The 15,442-nt window shown below is 42.3% G+C and overlaps 1 pseudogene; it reads right to left on the bottom strand.

Annotated features, from left to right (window-relative positions):
- Positions 1–7,025: 7,025 nt before the first annotated feature.
- LOC139389371 (selenoprotein Pa-like) lies at positions 7,026–14,892 on the bottom strand (annotated as a pseudogene).
- Positions 14,893–15,442: the final 550 nt, after the last annotated feature.

The raw sequence follows: 15,442 nt of genomic DNA, 5'->3' as shown, positions 1-15,442 counted from the left end.
TCATTGGACCAGTATCAAGAATGGTCCACCACACAAAGGTCATCCTGCCAATGGCATGCCAGGGGTCGAAAATGTGTCATTGATGAAAGAGGACAAAGGAGACTGACACGAATTGTGCAGAGCAACAGACGGGCCACAGTTAGTCAACTGACAGTCCAGGACAACATTGGTGCCCAAAGACGCAAACAAGAATAAACAACTCGTCGTACCTTGACACAAATGGGGTATGACAGCCGACAACTTTACGGAGTTCCACTTCTTTCTGACAAAAAAACACGACACTGGGCAAAGGAACGAAAACACTGGATAATTGGAAAAACATTGCCTGGTCTGATGAATCCAGGTTCTTGCTGTTCCATGCTGATGGGAGGACTAGGGTATGGAGAACCATATGAGGTCGTGCATCCATCATGCCGGGTGTCAACATTGCAGACTGATGGTGTGTGGCGTGTTTTCATGGCACACATTGGGCCCATTGATAAAAGTAGAGCAACGTTTGAATGCCACATGATGTCTGAACATCATTGCCTATCCTGGCAGCGGTGTATCCATCTCCACATTTTTTTCAGCAGAATAATGCCCCATGCCACAAGGCTAGGATTGTCCAGGAATGGTTCCACAAACGTGATAGTGAATTCAGCTTACTGCAGTGGCCTGCCCAGTCACCAGATCTCAATCCAATTGATCATCTGTGGGATGAGATGGAATGAGCTGTTCAGAGTAGAGATCCACTACCAGCCAACTTGACAGAACTGTCAGAAGCTTTGGAGTCAACACCTTGTAGAGTCAATGCTCAGATGAATTGAGGCTGTTCTGAGGGCAAAAGGGGGTGCAAGTCAATATTAGGATGGTGTTTTATACACTCTGTGCATATGTGCTGTGTAGAATCCCAGTTTAGGCCTCAGAGGTAAGGCATTATAATACATGCTGCCGTGTTAACTTGAGGAAAGAAAGAGAAAGAACACTGTTTGCAGTTGGTCACACGAAGGGAACCTCCTGGTCACACTGGTCACACGAAGGTAACCTACTGGTCACACGAAGGTAACCTGGTCACACAAAGGTAACCTCCTGGTCACACGAAGGGAACCTCCTGGTCACACTGGTCACACGAAGGTAACCTACTGGTCACACGAAGGTAACCTGGTCACACAAAGGTAACCTCCTGGTCACACTGGTCACACGAAGGGAACCTCCTGGTCACACTGGTCACACGAAGGGAACCTCCTGGTCACACTGGTCACACGAAGGTAACCTACTGGTCACACGAAGGTAACCTGGTCACACGAAGGGAACCTCCTGGTCACACGAAGGGAACCTCCTGGTCACACGAAGGGAACCTCCTGGTCACACTGGTCACACGAAGGTAACCTACTGGTCACACGAAGGTAACCTGGTCACACAAAGGTAACCTCCTGGTCACACGAAGGGAACCTCCTGGTCACACGAAGGGAACCTCCTGGTCACACGAAGGTAACCTGGTCACACAAAGGTAACCTCCTGGTCACACGAAGGGAACCTCCTGGTCACGCGAAGGGAACCTCCTGGTCACACTGGTCACACGAAGGGAACCTCCTGGTCACAGTTGAAAAGTCTGTTTTGATTGATGTGTTTGTTAACTATGAGAATTCAGTGAGGATGACATTGAAGGGCCAATGTCTTACACGAGGAAAACTCAGCTCAGCAAAAATATTTGAAACATGTGTTTCTTTATTCAAAGAATTAGAGTAGGAACATCACTTTTATTAATTAAACAATTATTAGCCTACTGCAGCAGTATTCTGCCTAGGCCTGTACTATGTAGAGACAGAGAGGGAGTTGACTCACTTTGAAAGCAATGTTCCTCCCAGGAATGTAATTTGTGAACCCAGTCGTCTGTGCATGTGAAAAGGGACACTGCCCAGTTTTCTGGTATAACTAGTCTACAGGCTGCTTACACAAAGAGACACGCTCTGGCAATGAGCAGGATGGCCTGTGCAAGAGAGAGCTCTGGGACCTTTAACGTATCTCCTTTGCCATCTGATGTTAATGGCTCTGAATTACAGGCAAAAAAAAGTGTTTCTGGGAGTGCTTTACTGTTTACTATTTTGTTTGAATATTGTTAAAAGTTGTACATGATTATTACTGTGATACATGTTTGTAGTAATATGACTTCCACTACTTGACTAACATGTGAGTCAGGTGTTAAAGAACTAGACACTTGTACAGTAGGCGACATGCCAAATTCCTTTGACAGTCAAACCACTCTGAAGGGCTTCTCAAATTACTTCCCAGCTAGCACATTTGGTTTATTAGAAGTAGAATAATGTTGAAGACATCAAAACTATGAAATAACACACATGGAATCATGTAGCAACCAAAAAAGTGTTAAACAAATCAAAATCTATTTAATATTTTAGATTCTTCAAAGTAGCCACCCTTTACCTTGACGACAGCTTTGCACACTCTTGGCATTCTCTCAACCTGCTTCACAATGTAGAAAATAGTAGAAATAAAGAAAAACCCTTGAATGAGTAGGTGTGTCCAAACGTTTGATTGGTACTGTATGTTTTTGGTTTCACATTGGTTGTGGGAACGAAGCCATATGTTTCCTGACCGGTAAAACAACATGTTTTTTAAACATTCTGAGAACAGAAGGGAAAATTTCACCTTCTGGGCATGTTGATTTTTAGGTTGTAGGGAGGTTCTGAGAATGTTTAACTCTTAAAACGTTTTCATGGGAGGTTTTATTAATGCTTTAAGAATGGAAGTTACAGGTTATTTGGAGGTTTTTCAATAACTTACTTAACTTTCACTGAATGTTTTAATGCAACTTTTAATAACACGGCTAGCTTATTTTGGGTGAACCTTTCAAAACTCCAAGCACTGTTAGGACACATGGAAACACATTTCCTTAGGCGTTAATCATACAAATACATTTCTTTTTTATTGTGACACAGCATCATGACCTATAATCTTCTGGTCTTTATCCATGTAGTTAGTCCATTATCTGTCACCAGGATGGATGATTTTAGTCTATTTAAACAGACTCCATTTCAAAGGAAGCACTCATTAAATTCGATGTGGCCAATTAGTAGGTGTTGCCAATTATTGGGCGCGGCCAACACCCCTAAACACACTTAAAGGAACATTTTATTTTTTATTTTATTTCAGTAGTCCATAGTTGATATAGTCCCAAAATGTTTTGTATATCAGCAATCAAGTTTTAAAGATTCGGTAAATATTCACACCCCTTCAGTTTTTCCACATTTCGTTGCGTTACAGCCTTATTCTAAAATGGATTCAATTGTTTTTTTTTCCTCATCAAGCTACACACAGGTTTTTAGAATTGTTTGCAAAATTATACAAATACCATTTTTTACATAAGTATTCAGACCCTTTACTCAGTACTTTGTTGAAGCATCTTTGGCAGTGTTTACAGCCTCGAGTCTTCTTGGGTATGAAGCTACACGCTTGGCACACCTGTATTTGAGGAGTTACTCCCATTATTCTCTGCAGATCCTCTCAAGCTCTGTCAGGTTGGATGGGGAGCGTCACTGCAGAGCTAATATCAAGTCTCTCCAGAGATTCTGATCGGGTTCAAGTCCAGGCTCTGGCTGGGCCACTCAAGGACATTCAGAGACTTGTCCCAAAGCCACTCCACTTTGATGTGTGCTTAGGGTCGTTGTCCTGTTGAAAAGTGAACCTTTACCCCAGTCTGAGGTCTTGAGCACTCTGGAGTAGGTTTTCATCAAGGATCGCTCTGTACTTTGCTCCATTCATCTTTCTCATTATTCTGACTAGTCTCCCAGTCCCTGCCACTGAAAACATCCCCACAGCATGATGATGCTGCCACGACCATGTTTAGAGATGGTATTGGCCAGGTGATGAGCGGTGCCTGGTTTCCTCTAGACATGATCCTTGGCATTCAGGCTAAAGAGTTCAATCTTGGTTTCCATTGTCTGAGAGTCCTTTAGGTGCCATTTGGCAAACTCCAAGCATGCTGTCATGTGCCTTTTACTAAGGAATGGCTTCCGTCTGGTCACTCTACCATAAAGGCCTGATTGGTAGAGGGCTGCAGAGATGGTTGTCCTTCCGGAAGGTTCTCCCATCTGCACAGAGGAACTCTGGAGCTCTGACAGAGTGAACATTGGGTTCTTGGTCACCTCCCTGACCAAGGCCCTTCTTCCCCCGATTTCTCAGTTTGGCTAGGCAGCCAGCTCTAGGAAGAGTCTTGGTGATTCCAAACTTCTTCCATTTTAGAATGACGGTTTTTGGGGGACCTTCAACCTTCCCTAGATCTGTGTCTCAACACAATCCTGTCTCGGAGCTCTACAGACCTCATGGCTTGGTTTTTGCTCTGACATACACTGTCAACTGTGGGAACTTATATAGACAGGTGTGTGCCTTAACAAATCGTGTCCAATTAATTGAATTTACCACAGGTATCACAACAGTGAAGTGTAAGGGCCCTTCTCTCCAGATTGCTCATTTTGGCCAGGCGACCAGCTCTAGGAAGAGTCTTGGTGGTTCCAAACGAATTCCATTTTAGAATGATGGAGGATGTTGCAGGCAGCAGAACATTCTCCACGGCGTCTCCAGACTCTGTCATGTCTGTCACGTGCTCAGTGTGAACCTGCTTTCATCTGTGAAGAGCACAGGGCGCCAGTGGCGAATTTGCCAATCTTGGTGTTCTCTGGCAAATGCCAAAGGTCCCCCACCTGTGGACGTCGGGCCCTCATACCACCCTCATGGAGTCTGTTTCTGACCGTTTCAGCAGACACATGCACATTTGTGGCCTGCTGGAGGTAATTTTGCAAGGCTCTGGCAGTGCTCCTCCTACTCCCTCTTGCACAAAGGCGGAGGTAGCGGTCCTGCTGCTGGGTTGTTGCCCTCCTACGGCCTTCTCCACGTCTCCTGATGTACTGGCCTGTCTCCTGGTAGCGTCTCCATGCTCTGGACACTATGCTGACAGACACAGCAAACATTCTTGCCACAGCTCGCATTGATGTACCATCCTGGATGAGCTGTACTACCTGAGCCACTTGTGTGGGTTGTAGACTCCGTCTCATGCTACCACTAGAGTGAAAGCACCGCCAGCATTCAAAAGTGACCAAAACATCAGCCAGGAAGCATAGGAACTGAGAAGTGGTCTGTGGTCACCACCTGCAGAACCACTCCTTTATTGGGGGTGTCTTGCTAATTGCCTATAATTTTCACCTGTTGTCTATTCCATTTGCACAACAGCATGTGAAATTTATTGTCAATCAGTGTTGCTTCCTAAGTGGAAAGTTTGATTTCACAGAAGTGTGATTGACTTGGAGTTACATTGTGTTGTTAAAGTGTTCCCTTTATTTTATTGAGCAGTGTATATACATGTATATAATATATACAGTGCCTTGCGAAAGTATTCGGCCCCCTTGAACTTTGCGACCTTTTGTCACATTTCAGGCTTCAAACATAAAGATATAAAACTGTATTTTTTTGTTAAGAATCAACAACAAGTGGGACACAATCATGAAGTGGAACGACATTTATTGGATATTTCAAACTTTTTTAACAAATTAAAAACTGAAAAATTGGGCGTGCAAAATTATTCAGCCCCTTTACTTTCAGTGCAGCAAACTCTCTCCAGAAGTGAGAGTGTTGACCTAAATGACTAATGATGATAAATACAATCCACCTGTGTGTAATCAAGTCTCCGTATAAATGCACCTGCACTGTGATAGTCTCAGAGGTCCGTTAAAAGCGCAGAGAGCATCATGAAGAACAAGGAACACACCAGGCAGGTCCGAGATACTGTTGTGAAGAAGTTTAAAGCCGGATTTGGATACAAAAAGATTTCCCAAGCTTTAACATCCCAAGGAGCACTGTGCAAGCGATAATATTGAAATGGAAGGAGTATCAGACCACTGCAAATCTACCAAGACCTGGCCGTCCCTCTAAACTTTCAGCTCATACAAGGAGAAGACTGATCAGAGATGCAGCCAAGAGGCCCATGATCACTCTGGATGAACTGCAGAGATCTACAGCTGAGGTGGGAGACTCTGTCCATAGGACAACAATCAGTCTTATATTGCACAAATCTGGCCTTTATGGAAGAGTGGCAAGAAGAAAGCCATTTCTTAAAGATACCAATAAAAAGTGTTTAAAGTTTGCCACAAGCCACCTGGGAGACACATCAAACATGTGGAAGAAGGTGCTCTGGTCAGATGAAACCAAAATTGAACTTTTTGGCAACAATGCAAAACGTTATGTTTGGCGTAAAAGCAACACAGCTGAACACACCATCCCCACTGTCAAACATGGTGGTTGCAGCATCTTGGTTTGGGCCTGCTTTTCTTCAGCAGGGACAGGGAAGATGGTTAAAATTGATGGGAAGATGGATGGAGCCAAATACAGGACCATTCTGGAAGAAAACCTGATGGAGTCTGCAAAAGACCTGAGACTGGGACGGAGATTTGTCTTCCAACAAGACAATGATCCAAAACATAAAGCAAAATCTACAATGGAATGGTTCAAAAATAAACATATCCAGGTGTTAGAATGGCCAAGTCAAAGTCCAGACCTGAATCCAATCGAGAATCTGTGGAAAGAACTGAAAACTGCTGTTCACAAATGCTCTCCATCCAACCTCACTGAGCTCGAGCTGTTTTGCAAGGAGGAATGGGAAAAATGTTCAGTCTCTCGATGTGCAAAACTGATAGAGACATACCCCAAGCGACTTACAGCTGTAATCGCAGCAAAAGGTGGCGCTACAAAGTATTAACTTAAGGGGGCTGAATAATTTTGCATGCCCAATTTTTCCGTTTTTGATTTGTTAAAAAAGTTTGAAATATCCAATAAATGTCGTTCCACTTCATGATTGTGTCCCACTTGTTGTTGATTCTTCACAAAAAAATACAGTTTTATATCTTTATGTTTGAAGCCTGAAATGTGGCAAAAGGTCGCAAAGTTCAAGGGGGCCGAATACTTTCGCAAGGCACTGTATATATATATATATATATATATATATATATAGAGAGAGAGAGAGACCACATAGCGCAATATGAGTGCATCAACCACCTTTATTGATATTTTCTTACATGTTCCACCACCTACACTCCATAGTCAGAAATAATTTGTTCTGTACAAAGCATAGGGTGTTCTAGGTGACCGTAGTCTTCCCCAGAGACCTTCATTAAGTACAGTATATTCAATATTTCTCTCTACCCACCTTCATTCCAGCTGTTTTTTTGTTAGTTGAAAAGCGGTCACTTTGTTTTGTTAGTTCATGAACAGTGCATTATAGATATGTGTGTAATATATTTTGTTAGTTGAAAAGCGGTCACTTTGTTTTGTTAGTTCATGAACAGTGCATTATAGATATGTGTGTAATATATTTTGTTAGTTGAAAAGCGGTCACTTTGTTTTGTTAGTTCATGAACAGTGCATTATAGATATGTGTGTAATATATTTTGTTAGTTGAAAAGCGGTCATTTTGTTTTGTTAGTTCATGAACAGTGCATTATAGATATGTGTAATATTGCCAACAGCAATAACAGTGACAGAAACATGGAAAACTAAACACACATTATCACAGCTGTACGCTATGAATATTGAATTGTGTCTACAAAACACACTACTGCTTTAATAAACACAGCGTTAATTCAAAGGTACAAATAAATGTTGTTGCTTGAAAGGAGTGACATTAGATTTTTAGTTGAAGAAAAAGTTGAAAAGGTTGATGGGGTCATAATAGAAAAATCTTACTCTATCAATAATGTATTTTATTCAAATGTGTTTTGTTAACACTGAATACAACAATGTCTAACTAACGCTGAATATAACAATATCTAACTAACACTGAATACAACAATGTTTAACTAACGCTGAATATAACAATATCTAACTAACACTGAATATAACAATGTTTAACTAACGCTGAATATAACAATGTCTAACTAACGCTGAATATAACAATGTTTAACTAACGCTGAATATAACAATGTCTAACTAACGCTGAATATAACAATGTCTAACTAACGCTGAGTATAACAATGTCTAACTAACGCTGAATATAACAATGTCTAACTAACGCTGAGTATAACAATGTCTAACTAACGCTGAGTATAACAATGTCTAACTAACGCTGAGTATAACAATGTCTAACTAACGCTGAATATAACAATGTCTAACTTTGGTTCAAATCTTGCATTTCTGGCAATGATTTCAGTTTATTTCAACATTGGCCGCTACTCCTTCATACTCCTTCTAAAGCTCTCGATATTGTGAACTTTGAATTAAGGGGGTGGTCATATTGTATGGCCCTCACCCTCCCCTCTCCCCAGCCGGACATCAGACAGACACCACTACAGCGTAGTTTCTGTGCCTACCTTCATTTTGGATGGAGGGAGCAAAACGGAGGGGGAGAAACATCAACATAGTCACCCAATACACTCCCGGGAGGGTGACACCAATGCACCGACAGAGAGAGAGAGGGTGGAGGCAACCTTCCTTGATGTCATACTATCACCTTTGGGTACATCTCAAATACCATCCTATTCCCCATATCGTAACAGGTTTAGGCTTAGCATTCTTCTACCAGACCCAATGTATTCCTCCATCCCTCTCTATCAAGTGTGGCTTTACAGTACCGGAGCAATACTAGTTGGTAAGATGGTATGAGCGCTTTGCCCCGGTGTTGGTCTCACAGATGTTAATATGAGGCCTATAAGCAAGATAACTTTCACAGAGCCATGGCCCTGCTTACAGCTGCTCTCAGCTTCAGGTTTCAACACCCGGGGATCAGGCTGACATCACTGGCAGAGGCTGCTGTCAGTCAGTGGGGGGCAAGCGTCACTGTCAGGTCTCCCTGATGTGATTGTTGGAGTCGCCCATCAGTCCCTGTCACTGTCAGGAGGCGGGCAGCGCCTCATCACAGTGTCAGAGCCCGATTGGCTCGTTGCGCACCCCATTGCCAAACAGCCCCCGTCAGTGTCAGCATCAGCTGACCTTGGAGGAGGGACTTATGTCAGACCCCTTCTTCAAATGTCACCTGAGCTCTGCCTTTCACCTGGCCCTCCCCTTCACTCAAGGCCTCTGCATAATATGCCCTTCCTGCGCCTCCTTGGGCTGCTGACCCATATGCTCCTGACCAACGTGCAATTGGCCATGGGCCTGGCCATGGTGGAGCCCCTCAGCGCCATTTTGGTGCTGCTGCTGCTCCACCCCATGGCCACGACCGTGTTCGCGCCCCACCTCACTCTCGCCATGGTGACCGTGACCATGGCTTTTGCCATGGTGACCGTGCCCATTGCCATGGTGATGATGGCCGCGTCCACCGTGAGGTGTATCCCCTCCAGTGACTGGCTTCTCTTCTCCCTCAGGCTTTACCTCTACCATCCTGTTGCACTCTGCTGGGATCTCTGTGTTCTGTGTGTGAGAGAGGAGGATGGGTGTTGGATGGTTTGTCATAGAACTAATTCCCACATACAAACACATACATACCGAGTGTGTGTGTGTGTGTGAGTGTGTACCTCATACGTGCAGTCCCCACAGATGCGTTGGCAGTAGGTCTCCTTAATGGCGTTCTCTACGTAGGGAGTACCCAGGATGGAAAAGGGGAGGAAGATATGGTGGGTCAGACGACCACACCTGAGAGAGAGAGAGAGAGAGAGAGAGAGAGAGAGAACATTTACATGATCAATTACACATCTTAGAATCAGCTATTAAAGACTAGCAGAACACACTGGATTCTTCAATTACATTAAATGAACTACAGGACAAAATACAAAACCTCCCATCCAAAAAGGTCTGTGGTGTTTATGGTATCCTAAATAAAATGATAAAATATGCAGACCACAAATTCTTAGTGGCTATACTTAAACTCTTTAACATGATCCTCAGCTCTGGCATCTTCCCCAATATTTGGAACCAACTAATGATCTCCCCAATCCACAAAAGTGGAGACAAAATTGACCCCAATAACTACCGTGGCATATGCGTCAACAGCAACCTTGACAAAATCCTCTGGATTATCATTAACAGATCTGCTCCCTGACAGTGAATCTCAGTAGGACAAAAATATTGGTGTTCCAAAAAAGGTCCAGATGCTAGAACCACAAATACAAATTCCATCTAGAGACCGATGCCCTAGAGCACACAACAAACTTTACATTCCTTGGCCTTAACATCAGCACCACAGGTAACTTCCACAAAGCTGTGAATGATTTGAGAGACAAGGCAAGAAGGGCATTCTATGACATCAAAAGGATCATAAAACTCCAGTTAGGATCTCGCTAAAAATACTTGAATCAGTTATAGAACCCATTGTCCTTTATGGTTGTGAGGTCTGGTGTCCGCTCACCAACCAAGAATTCACAAAATTGGACAAATACCAAATTGAGACTTCATGCATAATTCTACAAAAACCTCCTCCGTGTACAATGTAAAACACCAATAACACATGGAGAGCAGAATTAAGAGGATACCTGCTAATTAGCTGTTAATTCTACAACCACCTTAACGGAAGCGATTCCCAAACCTTCCATAATAAAGCCATCACCTACAGAGAGATTAACCTAGAGAAGAGTCCCCTAAGCAAGCTGGTCCTGGGGCTCTGTTCACAAACACAAACAGACCCCACAGAGCCCCAGGATAGCAACACAATTACACCCAACCAAATCATTTGAAAACTAAAAGATCATTATTTGACACATTGGAAAGAATTGACTAAAAAACTGAGCAAACTGGAATGCTATTTGGCCCTAATCAGAGAGTACACAGTTGGATAATAACTGAGTGGCTGACCCAAAATTAAGGAAAGCTTTGACTATGTACAGACTCAGTGAGCATTGCCTTGCTATTGAGAGATGCCACCGTAGGAAGACCTGGCTCTCGAGAGAAGACAGGCACTGCCCACAAAATGAGATGGAAACTGAGCTGCACTTCCTAACCTCCTGCCAAATGTATGGCCATATTAGAGACACATATTTCCCTCAGATTACACAGACCCACAAAGAATTAGAAAATAAACTAAGTGAAATACCATAGTGTGCTATCACATCAGCAAGTTGTGTGACCTGTTGCTACAAGAAAAGGGCAAACTACTGTTAATACAACCCATATTTATGTTTACGTCAACTATTTTCAGTGTTACAACACTGTATATGGCCATAATATAACATCTGAAATGCCTCTATATTTTTGAATCTTTTGTGAGTGTAATGTTTACTGTTCATTTCTGATAGTTTATTTCACTTTTGTAAAACCCCTTGACCTTTCCACAGTTTGTTGTGTTTCAGCCTGAATTTAAAATAGATTAAATTTAAATGTTATGTCACTGGCCTACACACAATACCCTATAATGTCAAAGTGGAATTATGTTTTTAGAAATTGAAATTGTTTAGAAAGTATTCAGCCCATTTGTTATGGCCTGCCTAAATAAGTTCAGGAGTATAAACGTGGTTAACAAGTCACATAATAAGTTGCATTGACTGGCTCTGTGTGCAATAATAGTGTTTAACGTGATTTTTTAATGACTACCTCATCTCTGTACCGCACACATACAATTGTAAGGTCCCTCAGTCGAGCAGTGAATTTCAAACAAAGATTCAATCACAAAGAGCAGCGAGATTTTCCAATGCCTCGCAAAGAAGGGCGCCTGTTGGTAAATGCAAAACAAAATAAGACATTGAATATCCATTTGAGCATGGTGAAGTTATTAATTACACTTTTGATGATGTATAAATACACCCAGTCACTACAAAAACTCAGTTGCCGGAGAGGAAGGAAACCGCTCAGGAATTTCACCATGAAGCCAATGGTGACTTTAAAATAGTTACAGAGTTTAATGGCTGTGATAGGAGAAACCTAAGGAGGGATCAACAACATTGTAGTTACTCCACAATACTATACTTTCAAGCACAGTGGTGGCTGCATCATGTTTGGGTATTATTGTAATTGTTAAGAACTGGGCAGTTTTTCAGGATAAAAAATAAATGGAATGGAGCTAAGCACAGGCAAAATCCTAGAGGAAAACCTGGTTTAGTCTGCATTCCAAAGAACACTAGGGGATACATTTACATTTCCCAGAAAGACACAGCTGTAATCGCTGCCAAAGGTGCTTCTACAAAGTATTGACTCAAGGTTGAGAATTTTATATTTCATTTTTAATACATTTGCAAACATTTCTAAAAACATGTTTTCACTTTGTCATTATGGGGTATTGTGTGTAGATGGGTGAGAGAAAACAATGAATTTAATACATTTAGAATGTCGAATAGCACAACAACATGTGGAATAAATCAAGGGGTATGAATATTTTCTGAAGGCACTATATTTCACTTGCTTTGGCAATGTAAACATACAGTTTCCCATTCATATAAAGCCCTTTGAATTTAATTGAGAGAGAGAGAGAGAGAGAGAGAGAGAGAGAGAGAGAGAGATATACTTTAATGATTACACAGCAGCATGCTGTAGGAAAAAGTGGTATGTATATGAGATATATGAAACTGTATAAGACAGGATACTGTGTGTGAAAGAGAGAGAGGAACATACAGAATGCTGAGCAGTGTTTTGTATTTCTGAGCAGACCAAGCGCAGGCAGGCAGGAAGACAGACAGACAAGGGACAGACAGAAAGACAAACAGACAGATGGGCGGACAGACAGACAAACAGAGAAAGAGACAGACAGAAAGACAAACAGACAAGAGACAGACAGATAGATAGACAGACCGACAGACAGACAGACAGACAGACAGACAGACAGACAGACAGACAGACAGACAGACAGACAGACAGAGAGAGAGACAGACAGACAGAGAGACAGACAGACAGTGAGACAGCGAGACCACAGTAAGGAGCTGACCTGTCATAGATGAGGAAGTCATCCTTCTTTCCAGCCAGGGCCTGCCACACGTCATCCTGTTTGGGTACCTGTTTGTACAATATGATGTTCTCAGACAGTTTCTGGCTCAGCAAGGTGTGAAGGTGCTGGGCCTGCTCCCCCTGGTGGTTCACCACCATATAGGTCACATTGTCCAGACCCTGGCCCTCCAGCTTCAGGCGCAGCTCATCCAATCTGCTCAAAGGAACACAAGGAAATGAAAAGTGAGGATATGGAGAGATGGCCAAAAATAAATAATGTTATAACAAAATAAAGAACGGGCATTCTATAAAGAGATGTGCTGCTGACAACCGGAAAAGTGTCAATTGTAAAGATTCTTAAAAAAAAACACACTCCATTAGGGGTAGGAAAGTGGCTAAGGGAATGGAACAGAGCCCTATCTGGTCCACTTACAAGGATGCCTGCACCAAGCAGAACGATCAGCTGGCCTGGAGGAGGGCCACCACCGTGACCTGGCCCATAACCCCCTTCATTGGCTCCACCTCCCCAATGCTCCAACGAGGTGGTGGCTTACAGCGGGTCCCCTCCCCCTCACTCTCTGCTCCGCCCCCAGGGAGCAGGCAGAGAGCCAGGAGCAGGCTGAGCCCCTCCTTCATCACGGTGCCTTGCAGCAGGCTCGATCTGCTGAGTGTGTGTGAGTAGAAGAGAGAGACTGAGAGAGAGAGAAAAAAGCAGGACTCAGGTTAGAGTCAGCTCAGGTAACAAAGATGTGAACAGTGTCCCTTTCCTGTGTCAACACTAGAGAGAAAGCTCAAGCTGACAATCTCAGAGAATGAGGGGGATGTTCCCTATGTACAAATGTTTGGTCCAAATCTTCCTATATTACTTATCTTTCTCTGAAAGGAACTGATTTATTAGGTCTTTTCAATGGCAGGTAAAGGAGCAATCTGCAGTTGCTGCATCCATTTTTGGACTCATAAATTAATTATATGTACCCATTGATTCTTGAAGAATATATATATATATATATATATATATATATATATATATATATATATATATATATTGTTGTTGTTGTAATTTAGCAGATGCTCTTACCCAGAGCGACTTACATTAGTGAGTGCACAATATTTTGGTACTGGTCCATACGAATGCCTTGTGAGCTTAGTTCAACTGTCGTAGCCCATCAGAACCCAAAATATAAGGTTGTTTTACACCAATGTTTGTAAATAAAGTAAATGTTAACAAACACTGTATAGCCACAAACATGGTTAAAACTATTTTCATATTATGGATGGTCAGTTCTTGCATCCATAGCTCTGTCTATGAATTTGTGAGTGGTTACATTTCTCCAGTCCCATCCCTCAGCTTAGTACAGAAAAAGTGGCGATGAGACGCTCTGTTATTGTTTCAACAGCGGATTGCCCCTTTAACGGAGACAAAGAACGTAAGACTTTGAAAAAATACATATTTATCTGCTGATATGAAATAAATGAGTGATTCGAATATAAGGTCATTCTTTCTGATGTTTTACACTCTAGCCTGTAATTATAGGGATATCATGTTGTTGTTGTTTTATTTTATTTTTTATTCTATTGCACAACCAAAGGCAAACTGATGAACAACAGAAAAAGAAAGATTCGGAGACGGGTGGGTAAATGCAGAAAGTTCTCTCTCTTTCTCTGCATATTAATGCTATAGAAACACTTAATTGTGAACCAACTGGAAATTATTAAATATACGCCTCACGGAGCATCAAAAAACAGCGTTTTTTTTAAATAGCAAAACACTATCTCAATTTGTTCATATCGTGCATCACAGGTTATATACAGAAAGAAAACATATAGAGATGTAGGCTGTTCTCTGTATTATCAGAATGCACAACAAGTTACAAAATAATTCTGCAGTCACTTACCCTCTGTTAAAATGTCCCTCCTTAGTCAGCTCAGCTCTGTCTAGCAGTAGCTTTTGGAACAACAACAACTCCCTCTGCTCCCCCCTTTTATACTCACACTGTTATTTTCCTGTATACCCGAAAGGAAGACAAAGTTCATGATGGGGTTCTGTGCAAATGCACTTCTGCACATCTGTGTGTGATAGAGAGAGAGAGAGAGAGAGAGAGAGAGAGAGAGAGAGAGAGAGAGAGAGAGAGAGAGAGAGAGAGAGAGAAAGAGAGAGTGAAAGTGAGAGAGAGAGAGAGAGAGAGAGAGAGAGAGAGAGAGAAAGAGAGAGTGAAAGTGAGAGAGAGAGAGAGAGAGAGAGAGAGAGAGAGAAAGGGAGTACACAGATCTTGAGAGTAACATGGAAAGTAACAGTGAACTTTTAACCATCACTATTGCTTGGTAATTGTTTGTCATGTCTGTGCGCACTAGGCTTGCAAATCAAAATGTCCCTATATCTATATCTGCATGCAGATCAGACTACCTCTGTCTCATTCCTTTGTTTGAAAAAGTGAAGCCTGCCACAGAATGGTTAAAGAACAGAACATTTTGACAGCCTGTTTTTCTCTGAAGGGGAGAAGTGAAAAAGGAGTAGTGAAGAAATGTGGTGAGGGGAGGGAGAGGAAGTGGGGGTTGGCCAGTGTCCAGCATGTTATGCAAGTCAGCACAAATACAGTATATCACCTGATTGCCTAAC

This window comes from Oncorhynchus clarkii, chromosome 30, assembly GCF_045791955.1.
Source record: "Oncorhynchus clarkii lewisi isolate Uvic-CL-2024 chromosome 30, UVic_Ocla_1.0, whole genome shotgun sequence".
Lineage (NCBI taxonomy): Eukaryota > Metazoa > Chordata > Actinopteri > Salmoniformes > Salmonidae > Oncorhynchus > Oncorhynchus clarkii.
The sequence above is the reverse complement of the archived record's forward strand: the minus strand, read 5'-3'. Positions and strand labels throughout refer to the sequence as shown.